Source organism: Podarcis bocagei (assembly GCF_964188305.1).
Source record: "Podarcis bocagei genome assembly, chromosome: 1".
In the NCBI taxonomy this organism is placed as follows: Eukaryota; Metazoa; Chordata; class Lepidosauria; order Squamata; family Lacertidae; genus Podarcis; species Podarcis bocagei.
Genome location: NC_138125.1, coordinates 90,020,534 through 90,045,686, shown reverse-complemented (window position 1 = coordinate 90,045,686; position 25,153 = coordinate 90,020,534).

The following is a 25,153-nucleotide window of genomic DNA, read 5'->3' as shown; positions in this document are numbered from 1 at the left end:
AATGATGCCTGCCATGCTCGGATAAAATTATGTGAAGTGGTTAGGTGGGGCTGGCTTAGGAAAATGAAAAATCTCTGGATTTTTCTCAGAAATAAATATTGCCAGGGAAATTTCAGTTCGGTTCTTGCATGAAGACATCTTGTGGCAGAACCTGATTCCAAAGGTCTATCACAGCCATGAAGGGTTAAATAAAGCAGGCACTTCTAGTACATTATTTCTAGCATGTGCTCAGTCCCATGCTGCCAGGGCTATGCATGGAGCCAGCTGTGTGCATGCCAGAAGGATCCTTTGTGTATTGAGTTTTAGCAAGCAGTGTCCAATGCTCAAAAAATTCACTCAGAGAGCAGTGTGCTAAAGGCAAACTCATAGAGCTTTGCACGTGCTCCTCAGCCTACATGTGGCACAGGCAGCTGTACTATGGCCTTTAAGTAGGCAGCTAAATTCCTTGGAAAGCTGAGCTAGACTAGTGAGGTGATAGTGTGGCTAGTCGAAGATGTTTACCAAGTGCGGTGGAAATTGCAGTGCTAGCTTTCTGGCAGCTGGTTTGCTCCTGCTTACTGGGTGAGAGAGGAGGGAGGTGGCCAAGAGGTCAGTCTGGGCACACTGGTAGAACCAATCCAGTGCTCCCACTGGTACACTCCCACTGCACTGACCTCTCCAGTGCCTCATACCTCCCTCTCTTTCTCCTGGTAAGCAGCTGCAACGCCAGAAAGCTGGTATTGGGCCTCCACCCCACCCAATGAACCACTTCTGGTGGCTGTTGTGTTGGACTAGGGAGGTGCAGCTTCTGCCCTGTTGTCATTAGGCTGTTTGCTAGTCTCTCAACCAACCTATTTCACAGGGTTGTTGCATTTATTAAAAAGGAGAAACGTTGTCTACAGTGAGTGCCCTGAATACATTAGAGGAAGATGGTGATGATCGTAGGGCAACAGACAAGGGAGGCCAAGGTAGGTGGAGCCACAGTCAGTGACAGGTAGAGCCGGAAAATTCATGTTTTGCCCCCATCCTCCGTCTCTCTGCTGAGTTCTACAAAGGCAACACTGAACCTCAGGAGGAGGAAGCTGACAAGGAAGTACCACCCCCTAGACTGGATGTACGTAAGGAGGCAGGCAGTTGGAAAGCAGACTGAGCTCAGTGGGGGCAGTTCCCCATTTGCCCTAATGGACCAACCTCCACTGACTATGAGAAACAAATCTAAACATTGCCTAGATCAAAACCTTAAAACAGGGATAGTGATCCTGTGGCCCTCCAGATGTTGTTGGACTACAACTCCCATCAGTCCCAGACAATATGCCCAGAGATGGTGGGCCATTGCTAAAAATGCCAACCCTCGGGACATGGTCTGACTCTGGTTTCTTTTCTTTTTGTTTGGCTACCTATCTTGTTCCGCAATCAGTACTGCTGATCTGCCATTGTAGCAGTGGCAGCTTAGTGCTTCATTCATTGCATCACTTAATATTCTTGGCCAAGGTGGTCAGATGCAAAAGAAGATCCAGAGGTCAACAAACTATTTTAGCAGGGGGGCAGTCCACTGTCCCTCAGACCTGGTGGGGGGCCAGGCTATATATTTTTTTTGGGGGGGGGGGAGAGAATGAACAAATTCCTATGCCCCACAAATAACCCAGAGATGCATTTTAAATAAAAGGACACATTCTACTCATGTAAAAACACGCTGATTCCCGGACCATCCATGGGCCGGATTTAGAAGGCGACTGGGCCAGATCTGGCCCCCGGGCCTTAGTTTGCTTACTCAGGCATAGACCAAGGATGGAGGACCTCTTTCAGAGTGAAAGCCACTATTTTTTTTGGGGGGGGATACCCTGCTGGGAGCCACATGCCAGTGGTCAGTAGGGCCAGTGGCAGAAGTGGGCAGAGTAACCAATATGCATTTTACCTTTGTAGAGTAAGATAGCTTCCTCACTCTTTGCCACCCCAGTCTATCCTCCACCCAAAGAAACAAGGAGCATGATCAGAATTTAAGGATGTGTTCACGCCTGGCAAAAACACTAAAAGAGGGTTCAAGGCAGAGCTGGCAAGGGGTGTGGATCATGAGGGTCCATGGCCTGGAGAGACTTCCAAGGGACGGACAGAGAGAACTGGAGGGACACATTTGGCCCCCCAGGCCTGAGGTTCCCGAGCCACGTATTGAAAGATCTTTAGTGGGTACAACAAAGAGAATTTCTTTAACAGTTTCATATTGCCATGCCTATGCAGGAAGATAAACCACACCTGCCAAAATTCCCTCTTCTGCGCAATTATTAAAGGTGCAGGAGTCTTGACCTCTGCTATATCTTGGGCACCCTATTTTTGACCTTACTGATGAGATCAGTGGTTCTAAAAATAATATACCAATAAGTACGTAAGACTTCAGTTTCATAACACACATTAGGTAACACACACACACACACAGCTGCCCTGGCAGAAAAGAAAGAGAATATGTCATCAGGAAAGTGAAGCATTGTTATTTTTTTATAAGAAGCAATGATTTACCACTCACATATAAATAATCCTGCCCTCTGCAAAGGCAGGTTTTGTTTTGCTGCTATTTGCAGCAAGCAAGAGTCAGGGAAAGAATGAGTTGTTCAAAGCCAAACCGCATTCCACCCTTTGTTCTACCCAGATGATCCAAAATTTATATTTGTTGGTGTTTTTCAAACTGTTTCAGAGTCTTTCTCAGCCTCAAGATATGGGTGTGTGTGTGTGTGTGTGTGTGTGTGTGTGTGTGTGTGTGACATTATTTCCAGAAATAGCAAAATCCTTGAAGGTTTTTTTTAAAAAAACTTTCTACCTTTTTTTAAACTTTCTGCAAGTGCTGTCTGCATGGGCTTGTTTGCTCAAGAGTCTCAGAGCATCTGCTATGGAACCTTTGTCCCTAGCAAATTACACAAGGGCTTGCTTGAGGGTTCACCCAGAAGTGGAAAAATTGCAGTCTTTGGCAAATGAAGGTATAAAAATTCTTTCTGAGAAAGTTGGACTCCCATGGATGCTGTTTAAGTGGGGAGTTTTTGTGTGAAAAATGACATTTTTATTGGGTGTTTTTGTTGTTGTTGTTGTTGTTAATGGTAGCATTGTTTTATAACTTATTAAAGCATTGGAAACTTTCACCATTGTCTTTTTAAACTAGGTGTATATTGCAGGATATCAGTTTAGCTAAAGCAATTTCCAAAGTGTTAAACTGTAGGCAGGAGCAAGGTGTGCCCATGCAAGTAGCCGGAGGCTGCTAAGTACAGTGGAACCTCGGGTTGTGGACGTAATCTGTGTCGGAGGCACGTCTGCAATCAGCAGCGTTCACATTCTTAAGTGCTGCATCTGCGCCGGTGCGATTTGTGTGATTTAGTGTTTCTGCGCATGCGCGAGCGGCGAAACCTGGAAGTGACCTCTTCCGGTACTTCCAGGTTTCCCACGGTCTATAACCCAAAAACACACAACCTGAAGCATCCATAACATGAGGTATGACTGTACTACTGCCTCAGAAAGAGTCTTGCATTTGGCACTGAATTCAAATTCAGGACCTAATGCAAGCTGTACTTAGAGTGCTCTGATGAAACTCTACTCAGCTGGTCCACCAATAAGCTCTGATGGGGATCTTGCAAGTGGAACCAACTTAAATCCAGTGCCAAATCAGTTACGTATCCCTGTGGACTGGAAACAACAACAACAACGAATACAAATCATATTCACTGGATTGATTTCCATTTTGGACATGGGACAAATAAGTGAACATCAGCAATTTCCACACCCAATGGCATTATATGACATCCCTATTCACCAATAAAAAGGACACTATAAGTGCACAATACATCTCATGTAAAACCTGCATGACAGTATACACGGCTTCAGAATGGTGTTCTGTGATAATGTAGGCCTCATCCTGAAGCCAGGCAGAGTGAAAACATGCTGCCTGCAGAAAGGAAAAAAATAAATAGATAAATTGGTAGCCAGCAGCAGCCAGAGCACCAGGGAGTGCAATGGCTTCAGGTCAGCTTGCTCACCTGTTGGCCCCTTGCTCTACTCCCAACCTACAAAATGGCAGACATCATGGCTGTCTCCTATCCTAAGGCTGAGAATCAACACATCTCTGAATGTGAGCTGCTGGGGAGCTACAGCAGGAGAGAGCTATTGGACCAGACAGATATGTGGACCAATTCAGCAATGCCCTTCTTAGCTTCTTTATTTTAGCAGGAAATCCTGCAAACGGGTGTCAGACATCATGATTCAGGGTTGGATCAGGCCTGCCTCACATTTTATATAAAGGGAAGCTTCCCACACAATCTGTTTCTGTGAACCTGAGGCACTTCACTCTTGCAGTTAATCACATTATGATATGGTTTTTTTTGTTTGTTTGTTGTTTGGTCTTTCTCCCTTTTAATTGCTCACCCAGCTGTGTATTGCTTTATAACGTATCCCTTCAGGGGAACCTCCCCAGCTGCAAGATGAACTGTCATGGCAGTTTTCAGAGTTGCCAGCTTTTATAATTTTGTCATGAGCCTCAACATGTCTGAAGGTTTGTTTGGGGTTTTTTGTCCCCCCCCCCCCCCCCGCTTTCTTAAAACTCCTTGGAGAATGAATATTTGCCTTCTCCAACTTCTCCGAAGGGAAGATTATATGGGGGTGGGGAGTAGGTGAGTTCAGCGATAACTGATCTAAAAACCACAGACATAGTCAATCTAAATAGTGCTGTGATTATTAATCTGAGCTCATGATGTTGACATGGATCCAGCAGATTGGTTGAGATTTACCTGGGATAAGTAAAAATACTGAACCCAAGGGCCTAAAAAAAAAGCTTCTAAGTAGCATCACTTGCAGGATTGCCTTATAGCAGCTGTTATCCCATATCCGAGGAAGTGTGCTGTATCCTGGACCAGTTCTGCTGCCATCAGGTGACGGCAACAGGTCCAACCGAGAAGAGCTCTTTGCTTGCCAGCCTGGGAACTGGCTCTTCCAATGGGAATTTTCCAGCACCACCATCTTCAGCCCAGTGTGGTGGACAGTGTGTAGAGGCAGCAGGGTGTAGTGGTTAGAGTGTTGGACTAGGACCTGGGAGGCAATGGACTCAGCTAGATTGGTACAGAAAAAAGTGTGTTATATGTGTTGTACAGGCGATCTAACACTGTGACACCAGATGGCACTGTGGAGTCCTGTCTTTCCCTACCAGATTTCCCTATATGAGTTTGTAACTCATACGTAACTGAATCGCTCTTTGGACGTGTCTAGATCTAGCCCAGGGTTCAAATCCCCACTCGGCCATGAAGTTCTCTGGGCGAACATGGGCCAGTCACCTGTTCGCAGCCCAGTCTACCCCACAAGGCTGTTGTGAATATAAAATGGGGAGGGGGAGAATTGTGCATGCAGCCTTGAGCTCCTTGAAGGAAAGGTGGGATATAAATGCAATTAGTAGTAGCAGTAAATTAGATCACAGCCTGAGTGCTTAAATTTTATTCCATAGGCCACTTCAGAATCCCTGGATGGGAAATAGTCTAGAATTGATCTAACAAAACAAATAAATGACTGCTTGTTTTATTTATATTATTATATTATATTGGTCTCTTTTATAATGATTGGCCGCACCTTCTCGCTGCTCTCTTTAAAAGTTTGTCTTTGTCCTCGGTACATTCAGTGCCCCAATGTGGAACTCAGAGACAAAGAGAACTTCTTTTCCATATCCTGACAAGAGTCACAGACACATTATTATTTTCTCCTCCATCCCCCAAGTTTGCTTTAAATCCCAACTTGCAGTCCCTTGAGGTTTACTTAATCGTGAATGGATGTTAGAAATCTCTGATTGGTTTTGCTGGGAGCTTGGTTTTTTGCCAATGCTGTGGAATCAAATGAAAATTACCTTATTTGGCATTTATGGCCTATTTTCCCTTCCTTTCAGGCTGTCCCCCAACCCTCTCCCCGCTTTCCCCTTGATGTGATCATTAAGCACCACCTATAAGGTAGAGATACTCTTATTAAGCCTTCAGAGCCCGTCCTCGCCCCTCGGTTTACCTTAAAAAGATTGGGAAAGAATGCTTTAAAAGAGGGAAGCTGGGGTCCATTTATTAAACTCCTCCAAGCAGTGTTATGATGCTCTTTAACCTTTCACTGCAGATGTATAACATTGCCAAGCCATCAACCTGGAAATGTTGAGCTTTGTGTGTACATTAACGCATGGACAGATAAATACCAGATCCTTAGGAGAAATGTCTGTGTCAGCATTTCTTTTCTCTTTCATTTAACATTCGCTACTAATACTAGCTCGTTTAACTCTTTCACTCCTGTACCAGTCACTCATTCCTGCTCTTCATGTGTGCTAATCTTCTGGAACACAAATAATTGTGCTTCTTTCAAGCCACTCCAAAGCCTGTGCAGCCATTAGGCGGGGTGAGGTCACCGCCTCAGGTGGCAGAAGCCCCAAGGCAGTGCCCTCACAGGATCCCTGCCTGCCCCACTGCCTGCCCCACCAGTGGAAAGCAGCACCAGCATCAGTGCTGACTTCAGGTGAAAACTCGCTGAATAACATGAGATCTCCCCCCAAATCAGCAAGATCTCACTCAAAATTGACACTGATGCCAGTGCCACTTCCCTGCCTCTGGTGGAGGTGGCTACAGGGAAAGGTGGCACTTCCCATTTTGTCTCAAGCAGCAAAATGGGACGCACTGCCCTGGGCCACATTCAAAGGATACAGTGTTCCTTTAGAACAACGGTTCTTAACCTGTGAGTCCCCAGATGTTGTGGACTACAACTCCCATCATCCCTGAGCTCTGGCCTTGCTAGCTAGGGGTGATGGGAGTTGTAGTTCAACAACATCTGGGGACCCACAGGTTGAGAAAGGCTGCTTTAGAAGGAAGTGGTCCCACTTGGATGGCTTTAGGGAAATAGACAAATTTGCGGAGGTTGAGGCAGCCAGTGGCTGCCAGCCATGATGGCTTTGCTCTACCTTCCGTTTTAGAGGTTGTATGCCCCTGAATATCAGTTTCTGGGAATTGCAGGTGGGGAAAGTGCTTTAGTGTCCATGATCTGCTTGTAAAAAAGGTGAAAGGGTAAAGGAACCCTGGGTGGTTAAATCCAGTCAAAGGCAACTAAGGGGTTGTGGCGCTCATCTCAGGCTGAGGAAGCTGACGTTTGTCCACAGACAACTTTCCAGGTCATGTGGCCAGCATGACTAAACCACTTCTGGCACAACAGAACACCGTGACAGAAGCCGGAGTGCACAGAAACGCTACTTACCTTCCCACCACAGCGGTACCTATTTATCTACTTGCACTCATGTGCTTTTGAACTGCTAGGTTGGCAGGAGCTGGGACAGAGCAACGGGAGCTCACTCCATCGCAGGGATTCAAACCGCCAAACTTTTGATTGGCAAGCCCAAGAGGCTAAGTGGTTTAGTCCACAGCGCCACCCGTGCAAGCAAGCAAGGCTGCTTGTAGCTTTACATGGGCGTCTGGTTGCCCCCTGTGACAACACAGTGCTGGACTAGATCAATCTTTGACTTAATCCAACAGAGTTCTTCTAAAGCTCCTAAGTTTCTTTGATTCCATGCAAGGGCACCCTACCCACTCCTCTTCCATACCACTTTCCTATTCTGTGGTTGTCCTTGCCAGAAAAGGCACACAACCCACTATTCACTACAACTATCAAAAAAGCCATGTATATCAGACCTATCAAGTTTGATGGACAAGTGAGGAAGAAGGATGTGTTTGGAATGGAGCAGTGGTGGAAGAGAAGGAGGCGGTGGCAAGGCATCGTTCCTTTCCTCCAGAATTTCTTCCTCTTCTGGTTTTGGTTTCCGAGTAGCCTTGGAAACATCATATCCCCCTCACCTCACCACTGTCCTTTAACTTCTTTCAGAACAACGGCAGAGATGGGGAACCTGCCTCTTGAGATGTTGCTGGACTCTCAGTTCCCATCATGGCCAATAAATAGGGGGGTGATAGGAACTGTAGTGCTGCAATATCCAGAGGACCACAAGTTCTCCATCACTGCTCTGTGGTGTCCCTTATGGTGCTGTCTAGAACAGCCAGTGTCAGGGGAAGTGGGGAAGAGGGCAGGTTTTGTCTCCCCCACAACCTTATCTACAAGTACAATGCTCTCCTTTTCTCTTTATGAGTCAGTGTCAGGTCCTCCTGTATGTGAGGAGAAGTAAAGGACTTTGGTCTGGCACCATCCCGAGTTCTGCTTTTTGTCCAGGCTAGAATGTGACATTGAACACCAAAAGAGAGGAACAAAATGTTGGAAAGCATCATTAGTATATAGAGAGATAACATTCTTTTGTTTTCTTTTTATCAAATATATCTTTATTTCATTTTGTTCCATAAGGGGGTGAAACAGCTTCAGACCTCAAAAAAAGTCCCACAGCAGAAGAAAAACAATTAAACAAAAACAATACAATACAAAAGTAAACAAAGTGGTGGAGCTACAGATATTTAGCAGCACATTCAATATGGGCGGAAGCACCTCAAAGCTAAAATCGTAAAATGTGCAAATATTATATGAGAGAAAACAAGAATCACGAATGATCACTGTCCTGAAAAAAGTATCTCCGAAAGCTGTACTGTGAGATTGGAGGTTGAATGTTCCCTTCCGATCTCAATCTTTTCCAAAAGACAGTAATATACTTAGGTCTGCTTTTTCTGTGTATGCAAGGGACATTAATTAATTAACCGGGACATCTGCTTAATTGAGACATTTCCTGTAGCAGCAAGGAGAGAGGGGGTACAAATTAACTCTAATAATATTTAATGGCTGCTTAAATGGATCACCTGGAACTGATTATCTGTGACATGAACACAGCTGTCTGGTCTTTGTGCCTTCCATTTGTCTTTGAATACACGTGAGTAGGAAATAGGTCTATAAAGGATGTTAAATGATGTTTTTTTTAAAAAAAGTACGTATGCCTACGTAGCTTAGTGGAGGATGCCTGCTCTGCATGCAAAAGGCCCCTCTTTCAATCCCTGTCATTTCCATGTAGGACTGGGAGAGACCCACATCTGAAATCCTGAAGAGCTTCCTCCATTCAGTGTAGACAGAGCTAATTGGACCCGTAGTCCGAAGTTCAAGCCAGTTTCTCCTATCCAAGAGGTTCCTACAAAGCAAAGAAGATTCCTCATACCTCGGGTTAAGTACTTAATTCATTCTGGAGGTCCGTTCTTAACCTGAAACTATTCTTAACCTGAAGCACCACTTTACCTAATGGGGCCTCCTGCTGTTGCCGCGCCGCCAGAGCACGATTTCTGTTCTCATCCTGAAGAAAAGTTCTTAACCCGAGGTACTATTTCTGGGTTAGCAGAGTCTGTAATCTGAAGCGTATGTAACCTGAGGTACCACTGTACTGTTCTGGGCCCTTTCTTATGTGGGTGTGTTTCTGCTGGCTTCCATAAGTTAGCGGTAGGAACTCCTCATTGCACCATTACTTGCAACCCACTGTCAATTTCATGCCCTCATTCTCTATATGATGAATGTAAGAACAAAGCAATTTAAAACAATAAGGAGCTCTTGGAGGATCTGGTGTAAAAGAACACTGTGCCCAAAAGCACTTTTGGGAGGCTTCAATCTTATGGAGGTGGGGATTTGGGTCCATTTCAGGCAGAAAAATGTCTTGGGACAGTGCTGGGGTCCACTTCTCCTTGCAATTTAAAATTAATTTTAAAAGTATTTTTTTCTCTCTGGAGCAATTATCCTTCTCTGAGGAGTTGGTGTGGCTCTCATGCCCGTTCCTGAGCCACTAACGATGCCAGGTGCACAATAATTGGCCAGACATGCATGGCCTGTTGTATCTTGTTGCTTAATTATCCCGATCACCTCCTTTCAGCTGTCTTCTAGTGCACATCATCTGATGATGACACTCTTTTTTATTTCATTTATTTTTCTCCCACAGAGACCTGAGGCAACTCCCTCTTCAGCCCGCTATATGAAGTGTAGGATTAGGCTGAGGACAGCTCCCAGCACTGGTGCAAAGGGAATGCATCTTCCCCTTCCTTCTGAGCTTTCCGCATGGCACAAGAAACTTTTGATGAGTCAAGGAAAGGGATGCAGAAGATGAAGGGACAGTTCTGTGGCCTACGTTGGAGTTGGCCTTCCATTCCTTACTGTGTCTGGTCTTAGTTACAGATAGGTAGGCGTGTTGGTCTGCCATAGTCAAAATAAAAAAATTCCTTCCAGTAGCACCTTAAAGACCAACTAAGTTAGTTCTTGGTATGAGCTTTCGTGTGCATGCACACTTCTTCAGATACACTGAAACAGAAGTTGCCAGATCCTTCTATATAGTGAGAAGGTGGGGAGGGGTATTACTCAGAAGGGTGGTGGGAATGGGAGATTGGCAGATAGCTGAGATGAACCTGTTGACGACTCTTGTGTATGGTCTTGTTTGATCAGAAGGTTTAGCAAGAGGATTCTGCCTGGGGGGGTGGTAGTGGGATGAAGCTCTTTAGATATGCCCTGTTTGTCTGCCCAAAAATGCCACAGAAGCTTTCGCAGTGTGTGCCTGATTCTGACACATCACCCCTCTAACCGTGACGTCATTTGGTGAGTGCTAATAGGGCTGGAATCATAATGGGGCCCCTGAGAAACAAGAGGGAGGTATCAGTGTATTTAGGACAGCCACAACTACAAACTTGAGTTTTGCAAAAGTTTTTTTTAAAAAAAATCCCAAAGGGCCAAAAGCAAGAAAGCCAGTCCATTGAGCATTGAGCATGCTTAGGAGACACGAAATATAGAATGACATTTGGAAAAGGAAAATGGAACATTCACTGGGGCGGGTGAAAACTGGTTGCCCTGCTTGGCTGGCTAGCACTTTAAACAGGAGCACATCTTTTCAGAAGACAGATACAGCCAAACCTCAGTTCCTTAACGCCTCCGTTATCATACGTTTCGGCTCCCAAACATCGAAAACCCAGAAAATCGGACACGGCTTCTGCTTGAGTGCAAGAAGCTCTTCCAACCAATCAGAAGCCATGCCTCAGTTGTCAAATGTTTCAGAAGATGAACGGTCTTCTGGAATGGATTATGTTTGAGAACCAAGGTTTGACTTGTAGACTGCAATATTTTGTTGCAAGTCCCCTTTGTTCCCAATGAAAGGCAGCCTAGGAAGTAGGAGCAACACCCTTTATAACAGGGGCGGGAAACCTTTTCACTCTTTATCTGGCCCTACCCATGGGCCAAATTTGACAGGTGGATAGAAAAACCTCCCTGTCAATTGCATGGCATTAAAACACGGCATGATCGAGAGTAAAGTTGTCCTGCATACCTGTCAAAATCCCTTCTGCATTTTTTTCTGGGAACAGGCGTGCGCCAAAGGCAGAATTGAATCCCACTCTCAGTGTCACCTAATTGACAGATGGGAAATGGCTGTGTGGGTGAAATTGGACTCCCTGGCAGAACAAGAAATGTGTGTGTGTGTGTACACACACACACACACACACATATTTACTGCAGAAACAATCTAACTTCAGTTTGCAAAACACTTTCATGGCATTTTAAGACTCCGCAGACTGGGTCTTCCATTATGCTGGAAAGAAAGAAAAACAATTGATTCTTTTTCTGTTCTAGAATTATTGCATGCTGCCCTTCTCTTATCCTCTTCCACACTGGATGTTGTAATTAATTTTCATTTTGCTTAACATCTGGATAGTCCTGGTTTGAGCTTTGCTGATTGCTGCAAGTCACCTTGATTAGATATGGGGGAAAGCAGGATAGAGAGATATTCAGCATCAGTAAAAAGTACAACAAATTATGTTCAGAAATTTGCAATTTAAAAGCCTGGGGGAAAGGACTTCATCTGGCATCCAAAAGACCACAAAGTGTCAGGCAAGCTTCTCTGAGGACAGCATTCCACAACTGGCATTCCACCACCAAATAGGCCCTTTTCTCATGGGCTGACTTCTCCTAGTGAAGGGCCTCTGAAGATTATGTTAATCGACCCTGGGAATGGAATGGACTGTAAGGCAGTGCAGTGCATTGTATAGTCAAAATAAATGGTGAGGAAGCCTAACCTTTCCTCATGGCAGACTTGGAGCTATGTTGGCAGCCTCTGAAATAAGACGGGAGCTGGGCAGGGCTTCTATACCCACTGCTATAAAAATCTTTAGTCAGGCCTTTTGCCGAACATAAAAGTTTCTCTCAGTAATTCCCTTCACCTACCCCAGTGTCTTGTGGTCGAACTAATAGCAACCTACAGCTAGAATCAGTTGAGGAACAGCTTTTTGTGGATTTCATTTGCACTTAGTATGTCTGTGGTTTGAATATTTTTCTTATTTCAGGAGGAAAAGGTAGCAGAAATACTAGCTTTCCAAGCTGCCAAAGGTTTGTTTCTCTTTGTTGACCTTCTGTTAGGTTTGGAAGCTTATTAGAGCAAGACAGTCAAAACACAGACAGGAAACAACGTGCAATGTTGTCCAACTAGAGTATTGATTACCTCCCTGTGATTTTCATGTTAAAGAGACATTGTCAGATCAAATTCAGTCCAAACTCTGGATTTTTCTTTCCTTTTTAAATAAAATAAAATAATGACCCTTGGTTTAATGGGTATATTTCTGTTCCTCCTTCCTTCATTCCAAAATTTCCAAAGCAAACATTCCAAGGTCGCTTTGGAGATTCAACCAGACTTGGGTTCTCTCATAATATTTAACATGCTTTTGTGGGATCTGAAAACAGCCTACCAAACCTGATATTCTTTACAATAAGAGAGAGAGAGAGAGAGAGAGAGAGAGAAAGAAAGAAAGAAAGAAAGAAAGAAAGAAAGAAAGAAAGAAAGAAAGAAAGAAAGAAAGAAAGACGAAACCAATGATATATCTTCTGCAATGTCAACTGCAGAAAATGGTATATTTCAGTGCTGGGGGAACACCTGTCCTACCCACAGGCCCAGAATGCTCCAGGACATCACTGGGGAATTTTGCATCAAATTCATTCACTTCTGTAACTCCCATTCATTTTTATTTCCCCTTGCTTCCACAGGGAGACCTAGGTAGTCTTCTGTTTCTGAATGGACGATTTCCAAATCAGTAAAAAAACAAATGCCATTATAAAGAATGAGTAACACAATGAATGACATTTTAAACAATGAAAACAAATGGAGTCCAGTAATTCAACAAGCAATAAATAAATAAATAAATAAATTATCGCACATATCTAGTACGTAATACTCATTCTATGGAGTAATGGATGACGCATCAAACTTTGTGTCAAACTTTGCCCATTATCTATCGTGTGCATTACGGGCCAGTTGTGTCCGACTCTAGGGTTGTGCACCTATCTCACTTAAGAGGCCGGGGGCCAGCGCTGTCCGGAGACACTTCCAGGTCACGTGGCCAGCGTGACAAAGCTGCTCTGGCGAGCCGGCACCAGCGCAGCGCACGGAAACACCGTTTACCTTCCCGCCAGTAAGTGGTCCCTATTTATCTACTTGCACCCGGGGGTGCTTTCGAACTGCTAGGTTGGCAGGCGCTGGGACCGAAAGACGGGAGCGCACCCCACCACGGGGGTTCGAACCGCCGACCTTTCGATCGGCAAGTTCTAGGCACTGAGGCTTTTACCCACAGCGCCACCCACGTCCCTCATTACAAGGAGCTAAAAAGAAATGAATATTCCATTACACTAGAGGGCCCTGAGAACATTGGGCTTTGTTTTCCCCTTTTCATCTGAACTCAGTGTATACACATGCTAGGAAAAAAGATGCAAAGGTTTTTCATATATAGCAACTTAAAGCTTTGCAGATTTTGAAATGGTGAGGGCATTCTGTTTACAAGCTAATTGCAATTGGTAAGAAAGAATTGGGTGCTGCTCCTGAATCACGACGTGCCCACAACTTCATTGATCTGTATAGGCATTATCCAATCTATCATCAATTCAGCAAAGATGAGGGGGCAGAGAGAGAAGGCCATCTTTCAAGCACTGCCTCTCCCCATATCAATCGACCCAGACTCTGTGTTCATCATCTGAGGCCCTTATTTGTGTGCCTCCTCCATGTGAGGTCCGGAAGGTGGCAACATGAGAACGGGGCTTTTCTGTAGTGGCTCCCTGTCTGTGGAATGCTCTCTCCCCAGAGAGGTTCACCTGGTGCCTTCATTATATATATTTTAGGTACCAGCCGAAAATGTTCCTGGCTGATTAATATTCTAGAGCCTTTTAAATGTGTTTGTGAAGGAGAGGGGGTTGTTGTTTTGTTGCTTCTGTTTTAACTATTTATTTGTGCTTTTACCTTATATTTTGACCTGGCTTGCGTGACGGAGACCTGGGTACGGGAAGGCGAAGTAGTCTCCCTACATGAGATAACACCCCCAGGTTTCTCTGTCCTCCATCAATCGCGGACTGTAGGTCGGGGGGGAGGAGTAGCGTTGTTATTCCGGGAGGATTGCTCTTTCAGAGCTCTGCCATCACCGGCAATCTCCGGCATTGAATGTGTTGGTCTCGTGTGGGGCACCAAGGAGAGCTTGGCTGTCTGGCTGGTGTACCGACCACCCAGCACATCTGCAGCCACCCTGTCAGATCTTCTGGAGGTGGTGGCGGGCTGGGCCTTGGAGTTCCCAAACCTACTGGTTTTGGGAGACTTCAACGTCCATGCCGATGCCGCTCCCTCCTCACAGGCTCTAGACCTAGTGACTTCCATGGCAACACTAGGGCTCTCCCAGTTTGTTTTGGGCCCCACTCATCAAGCAGGCCACACCCTGGATCTGATCTTTGGGGCTGGCATAGATGTGATCATGCTCCCCGCTGTGAAAGTGCCATGGTCTGATCACTACGCTTTAAAAGCCAAGATTGACTTCCCGCTCCTCCCCGGCTCGGGTGGCGAGCCTATTTGGGCTCGTCCGCGAAAACTGATGGATCCTGATAGATTCCGACAAGCCTTGCGGAACCCTGCTCCTCCTGGCGACTCATTAGATGACCTTGTTGAGGACTGGAATAACCGGCTCTTGGCAGCCATTGATGAGATCGCGCCTAAGCGCCCTCTGCGACCCCGTCGAAACCGGGCCCCTTGGTTTACTGAGGAGCTCCGGAAAATGAAGCGGGATCTCAGACGGCTAGAGCGAGTATGGCGACGGACTCGTGACGGAGCCTCAAGAACATCTTATAGGACGCTTATGAAAGCCTATGAGATGGCTATGAAAGCTGCTAAGAAATCTTACTTTGCAGCTTCTATTGCATCCGCTAGCTCTCGCCCGGCACAACTTTTTAGAATAATTAGGTCAATAACGTCCTTAGGAGGACAACCAAATTTAAGCACAAATTCGACCCACAGCTGTGAGGCATTCGCGAGCTTTTTTGCGGAGAAAGTCCTGTTGCTCCGCCGTGACCTCCCTGCCAATTTAGATACAGTGACTGAACTGGAGGCCCCTCGACTGACTTCAGGTCCAGTGTTGGACCATTTCGATCGGATACTCCCTACTGATGTGGATAGATTCCTCCAAGTTGGTAGGCCCACCACCTGCCTCCTTGATCCGTGCCCGTCTTAGCTGATTAGGGAGTGTCCAGATGTTGCGCGGACCCCCCTGGTTGAAATTATCAATTTGTCCCTTGACACGGGGACATTCCCAGGGGAACTGAAGGAAGCAGTGGTGCGTCCACTCTTAAAGAAAGCTTCATTAGATCCCTTAGACCTATCCAATTACCGCCCAGTTTCAAATCTTCCATACCTGGGTAAGGTAATTGAGAGAGCGGTTGCTGAACAGCTTGGTAGGTTTCTGGAGGAAACATCGGCATTAGATCCATTTCAGTCCGGTTTCCGTCCTGGTTTTGGGACGGAGACGGCTCTGGTTGCCCTAACAGATGATATCCGTAGACAACTGGATCGAGGCGGGTCAGGACTGCTGATCCTTTTAGATTTGTCAGCAGCCTTTGACATGGTCGATCATGATCTTCTGGACCATCGCCTTGCAGACGTGGGGATACAGGGCATAGCCCGTAACTGGTTGTGCTCTTTTATCTCTGGTCGGGGACAGAGGGTGGCACTAGGGAGGGAAATGTCGTCACGCCACTCCTTGGTGTGTGGAGTGCCACAGGGCGCAATTCTCTCCCCAATGCTTTTTAACATCTTTATGCGCCCCCTTGTCCAGATTATCCGGAGCTTTGGGCTGGGCTGTCATCAATATGCTGATGACACTCAGCTCTATCTACTGATGGATGGCCACACCAACTCGGCCCCTTACACACTGACCAGATGCTTGGAAGCTGTGGCTGGATGGTTTCGTGGGAGCCGATTGAAACTAAATCCTTCGAAGACAGAGGTCCTATGGCTAGGTCGGGATAGCATGGGGATGAGGGACCAACTCCCTTCTCTTGCGGGGGCCCAATTAGTGCCATTGCCTTCCGTTAAGAGTTTGGGTGTAATCCTTGACGCCTCCCTTTCCATGGAGGCGCAAGTCACAGCAACAGCCAAGGCGACATTTTTCCACCTTCGCCGCATCAAGCAGTTGGTCCCTTACCTTTCCCGCCCCGACCTGGCCACAGTGATCCATGCGACAGTCATCTCCAGGCTTGACTACTGTAACTCGCTCTACGCGGGGCTGCCCTTGAAGCTGTCCCAGAAACTCCAGCGGGTACAGAATGCTGCAGCGCGGCTCCTCACAGCGTCTCTGCCATGGGAGCATATTCATCCAGTGCTTTTCAAGCTGCACTGGCTCCCGGTGGAGTACAGGGTCAGATTTAAGGTGCTGCTTTTGACCTTTAAAGCCCTTCACGGCCTAGGACCCTCGTACCTACGGGACCGCCTCGCCTGGTATGCCCCACGGAGAGCCTCAAGGTCCATAAATAACAACACCCTAGTGGTCCCAGGCCCTAAGGAAGTTAGATTGGCTTCAACCAGAGCCAGGGCCTTTTCAGCACTGGCCCCAACTTGGTGGAACGCTCTGTCTCATGAGACCAGGGCCCTGCAGGATCTGATCTCTTTCCGCAGGGCCTGTAAGACAGAGTTGTTCCGCCTGGCCTTTGGATTGGAGCCAATTTGATTCCCTCCGCCCCCTTTTTCTTTTTTCTTTTCCTTCTCCTGCAATGAGGCTCCATTTTAATATTTTAATGTTCCATTATTTTAATGTTGTATTTTATTTTTGTTTTTAAGTTGTAATCACTCATCTTGTTTTTATTATTGCTTGTAAGCCGCTCTGAGCCCGGCCTTGGCTGGGGAGGGCGGGGTATAAATAAAAAATTATTATTATTATTATTATTATTATTATTATTCTTATTTTTACCTTGTGAATCGCCCTGCGATCTTTTGATGAAGGATAGTATATAAATCTATAGTATATAAAGGACACGGGTGGTGTTGTGGGTTAAACCACTGAGCCTAGGACTTGCTGATCAGAAGGTCGGCAGTTTGAATCCCCACGACGGGGTGAGCTCCCGTTGCTCAGTCCCTGCTCCTGCCCACCTAGCAGTTTGAAAGCACGTCAAAGTGCAAGTAGATAAATAGGTACCGCTCCGGCGGGAAGGTAAATGGTGTTTCCGTGCACTGCTCTGGTTCGCCAGAAGCGGCTTAGTCATGCTGGCCACATGACCTGGAAGCTGTACGCCGGCTCCCTCGGCCAATAAAGTGAGATGAGCGCCACAACCCCAGAGTCGGTCACGACTGGACCTAATGGTCAGGCGTCCCTTTACCTTTTAGTATATAAATCTAATAAATAAAATGGAACAAAATCTTTCTTCTCCCTATCTAGCTGAGGTAGTGGTCTGGCTTGCTGTGCTTCTTTAAGCAATTTGATTGTGTTTGCTCCTTCCATCTGTAGCAGAACCCTTCCTTTGGACATACAGTTAAGTGAGGCACAGGCCTTTTCTCCAGTAGCTGCTGAATTAGTTGGTCCCTACTCTGTCCCATGATGTCAATAGCTACAGTGGAAACTTCCCACACAAATGTCTTGAGACCAGTTGTGTGGAAATGTGAGGGGAGCCATGGTCCTGGGCCCAGAATTCTGAGGGGGTACAACCTGGCACCCCCACAACAGGCTCCCTCACCAAGGCCATGTGGCTGCTGCGTTCCAGAGTCACAACTCCACATCTCTTTTGCAATGTTTAGCTTCATTCTCCTTTTGGCTAATTTCAGCAACATCAGAATTTTGTGAGATTCCAAACCCACATTTGTTCTTGTGAGATCTTTGCACCCAAATCCCCCATCATATCAGCTACTGTTCATATACGGATTGATTATTGCTTGATTAATTCAATCACGAAACCAATGTAAGGCCGTATTTTCAATATCAGAGGAAGACTAACCTTTTTTAAAAAATAATAAGAATAATAATAATCCACCCAGGGACTGGACAAAAGGATGGTGTGAGGTTGTTTTTCTGAACTTTGTAAACTGTTGGATAAGATTGGAACAGGTGACCTAGGGGTGAATGTTCCATATCCTATTACCGGTCTCTGGAGCCGCAGAGTCCCCACTGAGGAAGTTTTCCATTTAAATTCTCCCCATCCACCCCACCAGGACTTCCTCCTCCTCCTTTCTCTAGTTCATGTTCCGTGTGACTAGAAATTGGAACCATTAAAAAGGGAAGCTCTGAATGAAAAAAGAGGAGCCAGAGTTTATTTTGTTTTCTCTGAGAGAAGATCCGGTCACTGACCATCCTTAGAAAACTGACTCCAAAGTTTCCTTTAGAGAGTTCCAAGTTCCAAGCTATGCTCAGATGAGAGAGGAAGGCTTGTTAATGGTTTCAAGCACCATGACACTATATCTAAGGCACTACATCAACCTCTAAGAGTGGGTCTATAGTTGGGCCAAGCCGAGCAGATCACAACAGGTGACATTTCAGCAACAATTGGGGGAAAAGAGAATGCTCTCATTCAGTTCAAGCTTATGTTGCAATGAATGAATTTTGCAGAGTGCCACTTGAGCCCAAGCTGAATTGCACACTTAATTCTGGGAGGAAGCTAGAAATAATTATCAGTTTCTTGTCAGTTTCTGGCTGGGATCATATATCAAAGACATAAGATGTATATCAACATCAAACGCCAAATGGATATGGGCCCAAAATTTGTGGATTTCAGGTATGCCTGAACCTGCTAAGGGAACTATTTTCCCAACAACTCTTTCCAGAGGGGAAACGCTGTAAATAAGAATAGCTGGTTGGGGAATCTGCATGCATGTTGCATTATGTTTTAGTATGGGTCAAATGATACCGAGATTTTAACATCCCCCTTCAACATTGCCACAAGGTGACCTATCCCACTGGTGGCAGCCCATTGCTCCAAGGTGAGCTGCCTTCTCTGTAGGAAGGTCATTGTAAGTGCACCAAGTCAGGGACAGGAGTTTGTCCTCAGCATGATTGACAATACAAGTATATTCACAGGTAGGTTTATGGTTTTTGTTGACTGTTCTGTAAAATGCTACATGTCAGAGGATCGGCCATTTGGCCTGTCATTCTGTGGGCATGGATTTAACCCTAGAAATACCTAGGATCCAATGATCTCACTATTCTATTTGAAAGCTCCACATTAGAGATTGGGAAACTGTGGACCTCGAGGTATTGTCCAGCTCCCATCATCCTTGACAATGAGAACATCTGGGAGGCTGCAGGATCCTTAACCCCGTCCTATATTCACCTTGCTTCCTGAAGTCTTTGTAGCTAAAGTTTGCCTAGCAAGAAAAGAGCGAAAGAAACCAGTTTGAACGGGCTTTGTTTTTGTGAGGCAATAGTAAGAGGTTAGCAATGTATAAGTGATATGTTATCTAATAAATCCCTGTAAAGGCATGTAGCTTCAAGAAGTTACTGCTTTCGTGCTTTAGTTATTATCTTTTTTAAAAATCTATCGTTGCTATTATTTCAGCTTTGAGAACATGCAGGCAGTGTGCCATGAGCCATAAAACCACCACCTCCAATGCATTAATTTTTGATGGGGAACGATTAAAAAAAAAACAACCAAGAGGAAGATTGTAGCATTTGACTGCTATCCAGAAGGCCCTGAATAGAGCTTGGCATTTGGCATCTGTTAATTAAGCGGCAAGAGAAGCATCTTAAAAATTGCAGGGATAATAGAAACAAGGCTGGGGTAGGAGTGGTAACAGGGAGGAGGCAGTACGTAAACATAAAAAGAGGCCTGCTAGATCAGGCAAAGGCTCCATCTGACGCAGCATCCTGCTCTCACAGATGACTATGGGAAGCCCACAAGCAGGAACTGAGGCAACAGCCAGGGATTCTCAGCCAGGGATTCTTGGCATTCAGAGGCACACTGCTTCTGACCATAGACTGAAGAAAGCACACCAAATATCCGGGTCTTAGCACAGGTCTACAATGAGCTTACTAGGAGTTTTGATTTGTTATGCTCTTCCATGGTGAGTTTTTGGGATAAGTAAGTTCCAAGTCACGGTTGGCATCCCTAAGGAGATGCAGGGGAGGTGTGGATCCATTCCTGATTTCCCCCTGGCCTTTTGTATATATTTTGAATGCCCACTTATTTGCTATCCAACCAGTACCATGTGAGAGGCTACATGCCTTTCCACTTTGTCTTAATTGACGGTTAATTGCATCTTAAGTGCTGTAAAATCCTTATGTTTGGCACATATGAAAAAAATTGTTTTGCTTCATTTGGAAACTAAAGCTAATGATGGGCGGATGCCACTCAGCTCTCCCTCGAACTCCATTAAAGCATTTTTTGTTTTCATTTAACTTTCCTGGAGAAAACTTGAAATGCCCTCATACTACTTTAATTCCAGTGCAGGCCCCCACCCTCCCTGCCTTAGCAATTATGTGTACCATTCAGAATAATAACTTCAGGATGTATCAAGATCACTTAATGTTGATTAGCTTACGTACAAAATAGTATACCAAGGAGGTTTAGGAATCTACATTATGTATATGTGGCATATGGCTGTCTAATATAGAGGGGTTGTAGCCAATTATTTTTTACTCAGAGTAAACCCAGGGAAATTAATGAACTTTTGTTAGTCATGGCCTTAATTTTAATGGGTCCACTCTGAATCTGATATACTTTGAAGATTTCAGGGTATTTGTTTTGGTCAATTCAAGATTCTAGCCCTTAAGATAAAGGTAAAGGGACCCCTGACCATTAGGTCCAGTCGTGACCGACTCTGGGGTTGCGCGCTCATCTCGCTCTATAGGCCGAGGGAGCCGGCGTTTGTCCGCTTCCAGGTCATGTGGCCAGCATGACCAAGCTGCTTCTGGTGAACCAGAGTAGCACACGGAAATGCTGTTTACCTTCCTGCCGGAGCGGTACCTATTTATCTACTTGCACTTTGACATGCTTTTGAACTGCTAGGTTAGCAGGAGCAGGGACCGGGCAATGAGAGCTCAACCCGTCGTGGGGATTCGAACTGCTGACCTTCTGATCGGCAAGTCCTAGGCTCTGTGGTTTAACCCACAGCACCACCCGTGTCCCAAGCCCTTAAGATAGTGGGGAATAAAACCTGAAACTCAGGGCCAGTTTCTGCTAAAAACAGCCCAGAAAACAGATGTATTCAGATACTGTTCAGGAAGGCCAAACGCCTTTGCTCATCTGCCAAACTTCTTTGCTCATCAGCCATTTAGGGAAGGCTGTCAATGTTCCTTCCAGACCATATGTGATCATTTCTTAGGAGCAACTAAAAGGCTTGTTACTGTGAGGTATGAAAAGTAAGCAGAACTCTTATCCTTAAAACACATTGCCACTTCCTTCACCCCAACCAGTGCTTTTTTTCTGGGGGTACTCAAGGTACACAGTACCTGCACCTCTTTTCTTTTTCTTTTTTTATCTAGAAGAAAAGCACTGACCCCATCCCTTTCAATTTGCTCTTTAACGTTTTGATGAGCAGGTCTTTGAAATTGACTGAGAAGTCTCTCCACCCTCCTGCTTCCCAATATGGAACTCCTGGCTTCCTTGCATGGCCCTGCTCCATCTTCACCAGCTGCTGCTCCCCTTACAGCATCCACATTTGTCCTTTCTCAAGACCCCTTGAATCCCAAGTTTCCTTCTCCACGCCACAGTTAGATCTAAGGCAGAACAGCGAGTGTGGAACACTTAAGATTTCACCCAGTAGAGGGGAGTGTCTCACATATGGTGCATGCAAGTTAGCTAATTAAATCATCTGAGCAGCTTTAGGCACTGCCGTCGCCAGGTGGAAACAGCATTTTGCCACCCCTTCCTTTAACACCATTACCTTTTCATCTCCATCAGAAGTGCTCAGGGCAAAATACCCCAGCTGTGCAGCTATTTAAATGAATGGAGGACCAACAAGGAACCTAACCGGCTTAGGCAACTCCAAGCAGCGTATCCATCTGGACCTTGGAGATTTGCTGCTCGTCTTCAAGCCATGACTGCATCAAGTTCCCAGCTTCAACCGATCAAAAATCCCTTTGCAATCCTCTTCGATCATTGTTTTTCTACTTTCCAGACAAGCATGGCAATTTTTCCCTTGGCCAGGAGTACGTTCTTCAGCACAAACCTATTGGGACTATCAGTTATCTGAGAGATCCATTGTAAGTTACCTTCTCTAAAGGGTAGAGGCAATGTCATTTGCTACCAGCTCACCCAGCTCTTTACCATTTGGCTCTCCAAATGTTCTTGGGCCATAGTTACCATAGACCCCCAGCCAGTAAGGTCAATGTTCAAGGCTGGGAAGAGTTGTGGTCCAGCAACATCTGGAGGGCCACAGGTTCTCCATCCCCTATGCTGGTTAGCTTCTCCAGCCCATTTTCTAGATTATATTGCCTCTGAATTTATCCACTTAGGGAATTCAGGCTGGGATCTGCTGTTCTGTCAAACTGGCATATTGTTACTAATATGTTGTCAGTATTGCCAAAACGACAATGCTTTCGTCACATCTGCTGAACACTCATCCAGGAAGCTTTCAGTGTTTTTAACATTTTTTTTCTCATCAAAGCAACAAGCATTCTGGAATTTTTGGCACATATTTATCCCCATAATAGTTAACCTCTTCATGCCTAACCAGTCCTGCAATCTCACCCATTTGTGTGATTGTGAACATTTCTTGCCTAATGTTTGTGGGTTCCATTGCACTTCATAGACCAGGCTTCCTCAACCTCGGCCGTCCAGATGTTTTTGGCCTACAACTGCCATGATCCCTACCTAGCAGGACCAGTGGTCAGGGATGATGGGAACTGTAGTCTCAAAATGTCTGGAGGGCCGAGGTTGGGACGCTTGTCATAGACCAAAAAAAGTGGATGTTCAAGAACAGTTAAGCATTTACATAACGTTAACACTATCGAGTCTATGTTGCATTGTGACTTAGAGTAAAAACACATGTGAAACATCATCTGGGGTTGAATAATTAAGAAGCCTACATGGAACCAGATGGAGGATCCACTGCTTAGTACTAGGACAACCTCAATTTGAAAAGAATATCTCCTCTGTTCTTTGCTCTTTGGTTCAACTCTAACTCTGATTTCTGGTCACCAACCATTCCTCTCTTTCTAATGCAAGAATTGGGAAAAGCACACTTAGCAGGCCCAGACCATTCTGGCTCCTTCCCAGCTTGTGGGAAGTTGATTCTCCTAGAATCATTGGATGAACTGTGGTGTTCTTGATAGTTGTATTATGTGTGTGTGACCTTATTGTAACCCAGACCAATCCTATCTTAGAATCCAATCCCTTGCACCTTAGTTCTTATTTTATCTGCTGTTATTTGTTTGTATCTTCCCTGAGTGTTTGTTTTAGTTTGTTAGTTTGTTAGTTATTAGATAGGTCACTTCTATTCACCCCACCCCACTCTAACCCTTGTTGTGTTTGATTTAAATTCAGTATTACATATTTGTAGGTCTGTGTGTCTCTGATCAACCTTTTCTGCCTTTAGTGGTATAGTTGCGCGCGAGCATTATGTTAGTGTACACTTTCAAATTTCAGTGAAATATTGCCCACTCCACCAAGGATGGAACAAGATCAGTTCTCCCCCATCCCGAATCATGGGATACGTCTTTCTGAGATTTGAGTCTTCATTACCTTCAGAAGGGGCTAGTATACCTGAAAATTCCATCCATTTCTGCCAAAATAAAACTTTTTTTACATACTCTTTATATTCAATGGGGAAAGTATTTGAAGTTTTTGGAAACCGCAGCACAGCTTCATCTCACATCTGAAGTGAAGTGAGTCTTGTCCAAAGTGGCCCAAAGTGAAACAGACCCATATCTGAAGCACTGAGGTAAGTGCCAAAGTGACTTTTCCTATGCACATTTTTAGTACATTTTTAGCAACGGGCAATGAGATAATGGATTTTTGCCCAGTACACTGTTCTTTGTCTGCCTGTTTCTCCTTTTCTGAGAAATAAATACTAGGCCAATCTTAATTCTATTAGTAATTTCTTGGTTGTTTTTCATTGCAATTGCTTGTCCTAGGGGAAGGGACTGGAGACAACATTTTTTTTAGCTCCTAACAAAACAATCAATTAATTTCCAGCCCTCTGAAACGCCTATTGATCTCAGACTTTGTAATTTTTTAATCTTTTCTTTTTCTCTTTGTGCTCTGGATGAATACATCAGAGGGCCGAAGTCGAGGCATGTTCAAGGTATATTTCTAGAAAGGTGATTATCCTATTTAAAATTTCATTCTGTTACTGAATAGTAATTACATGTCTTCTACCAACAGTCCTTTGAAGTGTTTTCCAAAATTGTACGCAAGCCACAATACGTAAGCATCATGCAAGGAAGCAAGAAAAGAAGAATGTGGGATGGAATTCAGTCTTTTGCCATTCCTGTGTCTACCTTGACTTCTCCCACAAGGAATGAAATATTGAAGGGAAACATCCACATTGTTTTTCTTTAAAAAATCACATATACCTGAGAAATGTAGGAAGTTGCCTTATACCGAGTCAGACCTTTGGTTCATCTAACTCAATATTGCCTGCTCTGACTGGCAGTGACTTTACAGGGTTTCAGACTGCAGACATTCCCAGCCCTACACAGAGATGCCTAGGATTGAACCTGGGACCTTCTGCATGCAGAGCACATATCCTTCCACTGAGCTACCAACCTTCCCGAACATTGATAAGCCTGATAGTTGAGATTTGTTTGGACTGCAACCAATACTTGAATCCACAGAGATTGTTTTTTACTCAGCACTGAGGACAAAACATGGTTGCTTATTGTGTCACAGTTATACTCCAAATGCTTCTTATTTCTGCCTGGACGTACCCTATTGTATCACACAGAAACTCAGGACAACACTAAAGAGGGTGCAACTGTGGACACTGCAGTTAATTTGAAAATCAATATAGCCTCTTCCCCTAATCCAAATTGTTAGA